This window comes from Manihot esculenta, chromosome 1 (assembly GCF_001659605.2).
Source record: "Manihot esculenta cultivar AM560-2 chromosome 1, M.esculenta_v8, whole genome shotgun sequence".
Taxonomy (NCBI): Eukaryota; Viridiplantae; Streptophyta; class Magnoliopsida; order Malpighiales; family Euphorbiaceae; genus Manihot; species Manihot esculenta.
In genome coordinates this window covers 12,077,382-12,083,381 of record NC_035161.2, presented here as the reverse complement: position 1 = coordinate 12,083,381, position 6,000 = coordinate 12,077,382, and positions in this window count along the sequence as shown.

Below are 6,000 nucleotides of genomic sequence, written 5' to 3'. Positions count from 1 at the left end.
CCATCCCTATGCTAGCATGATAGCTGTTATTGTAGGCAAACTCCACCAAAGGTAGATGCTGCCTCCAAGAACCGCCAAAATCTAGCACACACATTCTGAGCATATCCTCAATTGTCTGGATGGTCCTCTCTGATTGTCCGTTCATCTAGGGATGGAAAGCAGTGCTGATGTCTAGCCTGGTACCCATCGCACTCTGCAGACTCTGCCAAACCTGGAGGTGAACTAGGGTCCTCTATCAGACACTATTGAAACAGGAGCCCCATGCAACCTGACCACTTCATCAACAAATACCTGCACCAATTTGTCCACAGAATAGCCACTCCTGACAAGGATGAAGTGAGCAGATTTGGTAAGTCTGTCCACAATCACCCATATGGAGTCCAATCTGTTGGACATCGCCGGTAACCCCACCACGAAATCCATAGCTATATTCTCCCATTTCCACTCTGGAATCGGCAGTGGGTTAAGCATTCCAGCCGGCTTCTGATGTTCCAGCTTCACCCTCTGACATACTTCGCAGGCGGACACGAATTGTGCCACTTCTCTCTTCATAGCTGGCCACCAATAAACTCTCTTTAGATCTTGATACATTTTGGTGGCTCTAGGGTGAACACTGTATTTAGCATTATGAGCCTCTCTCATAATGTCTTCCTTCAGACCCACGTCATCTGGTACACATAATCTGTTCCCATAGCGGAGGATCCCTTTGCTGTCAAATCTGAACTCTTCATTCTTGCTTGACTGAACAATCCTGGCAATCTTCACTAACTCTAGGTCCTCATGCTATTTCTGAGCCACCTGCTCCAGAAACACAGGTGCTACTCTCATCTGGGCTATCAAAGCGCCTATACCAGACAACTGTAATTGCAGCCCTTCATTAATGAGCTCGAAGAACTCCCTCACCACTGGTCTTCTCTCTGCCGTGATATGGGGTAGACTGCCAAGTGATTTTTGGCTTAAGGCGTCTGCCACAACATTCGCCTTACCCGGATGGTACTGATTCTTGCAATCATAGTCACTAAGCAGCTCTATCCATCTTCTCTGTCTCAGGTTCAACTCTCTCTGACTCAGGATGTACTACAGGCTTTTATGATCTGTAAAGATCTCACATTTAACCCCATAAAGGTAATGCCTCCACATCTTGAGTGCAAAGATTACAGCTACCATTTCTAGGTCATGTGTAGGATAATTCAACTCATGCTTCTTCAGCTGCCTAGAAGCATAAGCAATTACCCTTTCATTCTGCATCAACACACAACCCATTCCCATACGGGTCGCATCACAAAACACTGTGAAGTCTTCATTACTAGTTGGCAGAGCTAATACTGGTGCCGACGTCAACCTCTTCTTTAGCTCTTCAAAGCTCTCTTCACACTGGTCAGTCCACACAAACCTCTGGTTCTTCTTAGTCAATCTGGTCATAGGAGCTGCAATCTTAGAGAAGTCCTGAACGAACCTCCTGTAGTAACCTGCCAAACTCAAGAAGCTATTGATCTCTATCACTGTAGTGGGTCTAGGCCAGTTAGCTACAGATTTCACCTTCTTGGGGTCCACTTCGATTCCATTTTCTGACACAACATGCCCCAAGAATGAAATGCTCCTCAACCAGAACTCACACTTGGAGAACTTGGCATACAAGCCGTGTTCTCTCAAGGTCTGCAAGACTAACCTCAGATGATGGGCATGCTCCTTTGCATTCCTGGAATACACTAAGATATTATCTATGAAGACAATAACAACGTGATCCAGATACTGACTTAAAACTCTGTTCATGAGGTCCATGAATGCTGCAGGGGCATTGGTTAACCCAAACGGCATTACAAGGAACTTATAGTGCCCATATCTAGTCCTGAACGCTGTCTTTGGCACATCTTCTTCTCTTATTCTCAGTTGATGGTACCCGGATCTCAGATCTATCTTGGAGAAACAACCTGCTCCTGCCAGCTGATCGAAAAGATCGTCGAACCTAGGCAACGGATACTTGTTCTTAGTAGTGACTTTGTTCAACTGCCTGTAGTCGATACAAAGTCTAAGGGATCCATCCTTCTTTTTCACAAACAAAACTGGTGCACCCCAAGGTGAGGTACTCGGTCGGATGAAGCCCTTATCTACCAGCTCTTGCAACTGTTCTTTCAATTCTTTCAACTCACCTGGTGCCATCCTGTAGGGAGGGATAGAGATTAGTCTGGTTCCAGGCATCAACTCTATTTCAAACTCTATCTCCCTAGCAGGTGGTAAACCTGGCAGCTCGTCTGGGAAGACATCTAAAAACTCTCTGACCACGGGCACTGAGGCGAGCTCTCTGACATGACTATCCAGCTCTCTCACATGAGCTAGAAAATCCTGACAACCCTCCTGAGCAACCTACGACTCTATAGGGCTGATATCAAACCTCTAGGTGTACCCCTCCTATCTCCTCTGAAGACAACCTCTGACCCATCCTGACCTCTGAACCTGACTACCTTGTCTCTGCAGTCCTAGGTAGCACCATGGGTAGATAGCTAATCCATCCCTATAATGACGTCAAAATCTGTCAAATCTAGAACCACAAGGTCGGCTGAAAGGCATCTCCCCTCAATAAAAACTGGACTACACTGGCAGACTGACTCTGCCACTGACAGGTCACACTTAGGTCCACTGACCCATAGGGGACACTCTAATCTAGAGACATCAAACCCAACCTCTCAACGGCTCTCGGAGCAATAAATAATGAGATGCACCAGGGTCCATTAAGGAATGAACATCTGAACAACCAATGATGAGATTATTAGTGTATATGCCCTAGGCCATCATCTTGGGCCTTTTTGTATGTCGTTTTGGTTATTAATAAAAGAGGTTTTTATCATTATTATTTGTTTGCATGTTACATAATAATGATTATCATCCCTAGTTACTTATTATTATGTTGATAATAATAAAATATAATTAGTATGATTATTGATTGATAATCATGAGATGATTATGTATATGTTGATATAATTCAATAATCATAAATACTTGTTAGAGAACAAAGTATTGGATGGACCCGCATTGAGATCACTACATGGGTCATTGTCATAAGTGAATCTCAAAGTAGTTATGTCTTAATCCTTTGACTTGAGATTGTCATAGTTTCCAACATAAGGACTGTTATGTTTTGACATAACCAAATGTTGTCTTTAATCGGACAATCATAAAGGTTATGATTGAGCATGATAGAAATTATGTAGAGGATAATGAACAATCAAGATAGGATTTGTCTCTCTCTTTGAGAGAGATATCTTCTGGGCCCCTTGATAAGTGAGACTGAGAAATGCATGGTCGTGCTCAAATGAATTGATAGTGTGATCAATATCATTTGAATTTATCAGTCTACTTAGAGATCGAGAAATCATAAGTTTGAACATTATAAGTTTGACATTGACCATGACTTATGTTCAAACTAGATATCGTGTGACAAAGGGATTAATTCATGTTCTATTAGGCTTTATCGGACTATTGATCCTCATAATTAGTTGGGTAGTCATAATGTCTTGCTAGAGGCCACTTATGACTTATGGGCCTTGTGGGACTGGGCCTATTGCCAATTAATATGAGCCTATTGGGTCACACACAAAAGAACGTTGTTGATGTGCTATGTCATATTAATGGGCTAAAAGCCCAAAGCCCATTAATATAATTAATAATAATAAGTGTTATTATTATTAATCATTAATATATTTAATAATAATAAAGTGTTATTATTATTAATATTTAATAATAATAAAGTGTTATTATTATTAATATATATTTAATAATAATAAAGTGTTATTATTATTATTATTAATTATTAATATAATTAATAATAATAAGTGTTATTATTATTAATATTAATTATTAATATAATTAATAATAATAAAGTGTTATTATTATTAATCATTTATTATTATGAGATAATAATATTTAAAAGATCTGCAGTCTATCTGTAACTGTTACAGATAAAGGATTCTATCACATAAGATATTTGAGTATTTGCAAGATTGTGATAGTTGGTTATGAACACAACTCCTTTTAGGAAAAACACAACTCTTTTTAGGAAAAGGAATTGTGGGATGAATACAACTCCTTTTAGGAAAAGGAGTTGTGGGAAAAACAAAAGACTGAAACATATAAATACCCCTTCTACAAATTGTGGAAGGTACGTGTGGTTTTGAGAAAATTCAGTCTAAAAGATTACAGATTGTGGAGCACATAATCTATCCATCTTTGAGAGAGCTAGCACTCTAGAAGGATAGAAGACGTTTGTGTGGATACCATAGAGGGTGTTCGTTTGAAAAGGCAGCACCATCAGTCCGGTATTGTATCTTCTTGACGAGATTAACAGGTTAGTCTCATATACATCTTTTGAATTAAACGAAGCACTCGGATTCTGGGAATGGAAATCAACAGAGATTTTATTTTTCCGCTGCGCCTTTGGGTTGCAATAATCTTGGGATTTCCCAACAGAGATTACCTGACACCATGGTGTTTGATGCATTTGCCTCCTGCTATATCATGGTGAAGATCCGTGCTGGAGCTGATGGACCTTCACCCCTGAAACCCGCTGAAGAAGAGGCTGCCCCTCTCCCTTTGCCTCTGCCACTGGCCTGAGTCGCGGCTGGAGCTACTGGCTGAGCCACACTACCAGAAGCTGTCTGCTGGGACTGTGCCACATAAGCTGCTCTAGGACACTCCCGTGCCATGTGTCCCTCCTGCCCACATCTGAAGCAGGCTGTCGTCCCAAACCGACATACTCCCTTGTGCGGCTTCCCACACTTCATACAAACTGCATTGTCTGCACCTGAGCTTGAGCCACCTCCTAATCTCAGACCTGACTTTATCTTGTTCCAGAACTTGTTCTTCTTGGACTTGGCTTTACCCCACTTTTTACTTCCTAAAGCTGCTGCACTCAGAGAAGAAGGGTCTAACCTTCCCCCACCTGAGGTCTTGGAACGAGAAGGTTGTGCCATTGATTGCTTAACTGCCCCCTGAATGATGGCACTAGCCTCCATTTTCCGGGCCATATCTACTATGGCATGGAAGCTCTCCGTTTCTGTTGATTGGATCAAGGAGGAATACCTGGAATGAAGCTTCATTATATACCTCCTTGCCTTCTTTTGATCTGTATCAAAAGTTTGCCCTGCAAACGGCAACAGCTCCAAGAACCTATCTGTGAACACTTCTACACTCATTTCCTCCGTCTGTCTTAGCTACTCAAACTCGATCATCTTCAACTCCCTTGAACTATCAGGGAAAGCCCATCCAGCAAACTCATTAACAAACTCCTCCCATGATAGACTATCCAACCTCGGGTTCACATACTTTTTAAACCACTCTCGGGCCTTTTTGCACTTCAGTGTGAACCCAGCCATCTGAATGGCTCTACTATCATCAACTCCTAACTCATCTATAATCATTTTGACTGTCCTGAGGTACTCAAACGGGTCATCACCTGTTTCATACTTAGGAGCATCCAACTTCAAGTAGTCAGTCATCTTGACCTTGCTCCCTCCAGATGAGCTAGGTTTAGGTACTTGGGTTTCTGGGATCATAGGTTCTGCTGGTGGTGAAAGAGGTGCAACATCCCCTGGGTTAGGGTTTGCTGTACCTGGGTAGTAAGATGGGGGTGGGTACATAGGGTACTGTGGGTATGGTGGGTAGAAAGGTGGGCATGGCATGTGAGAGTGATAAGGGTTAAAATTGGGGTAATCCGATGTACCTCCCATCGAATACCCGGGATTCTGAGAAAAGGGTGGGTATTGGGGTGGCTGAACAAATCCCGAGGCCTGAGTGCCTCCTTGAGACTCTCCCATGCCCTCTTCAGATATGCTCACACCAAGACTGCCATCCCTCCGCTGATCCACATCCATATCATCCCCCACAGCTTCTGACACTCCACCTTGAACTGTTCCTCTTCTGCTCACATCAAAAGACCTTCTAGGGTCCCTTGACGTTCTCTCTCTACTAGACCTGCAGGACATTGCCCTAGGCAATGCAGGAGGA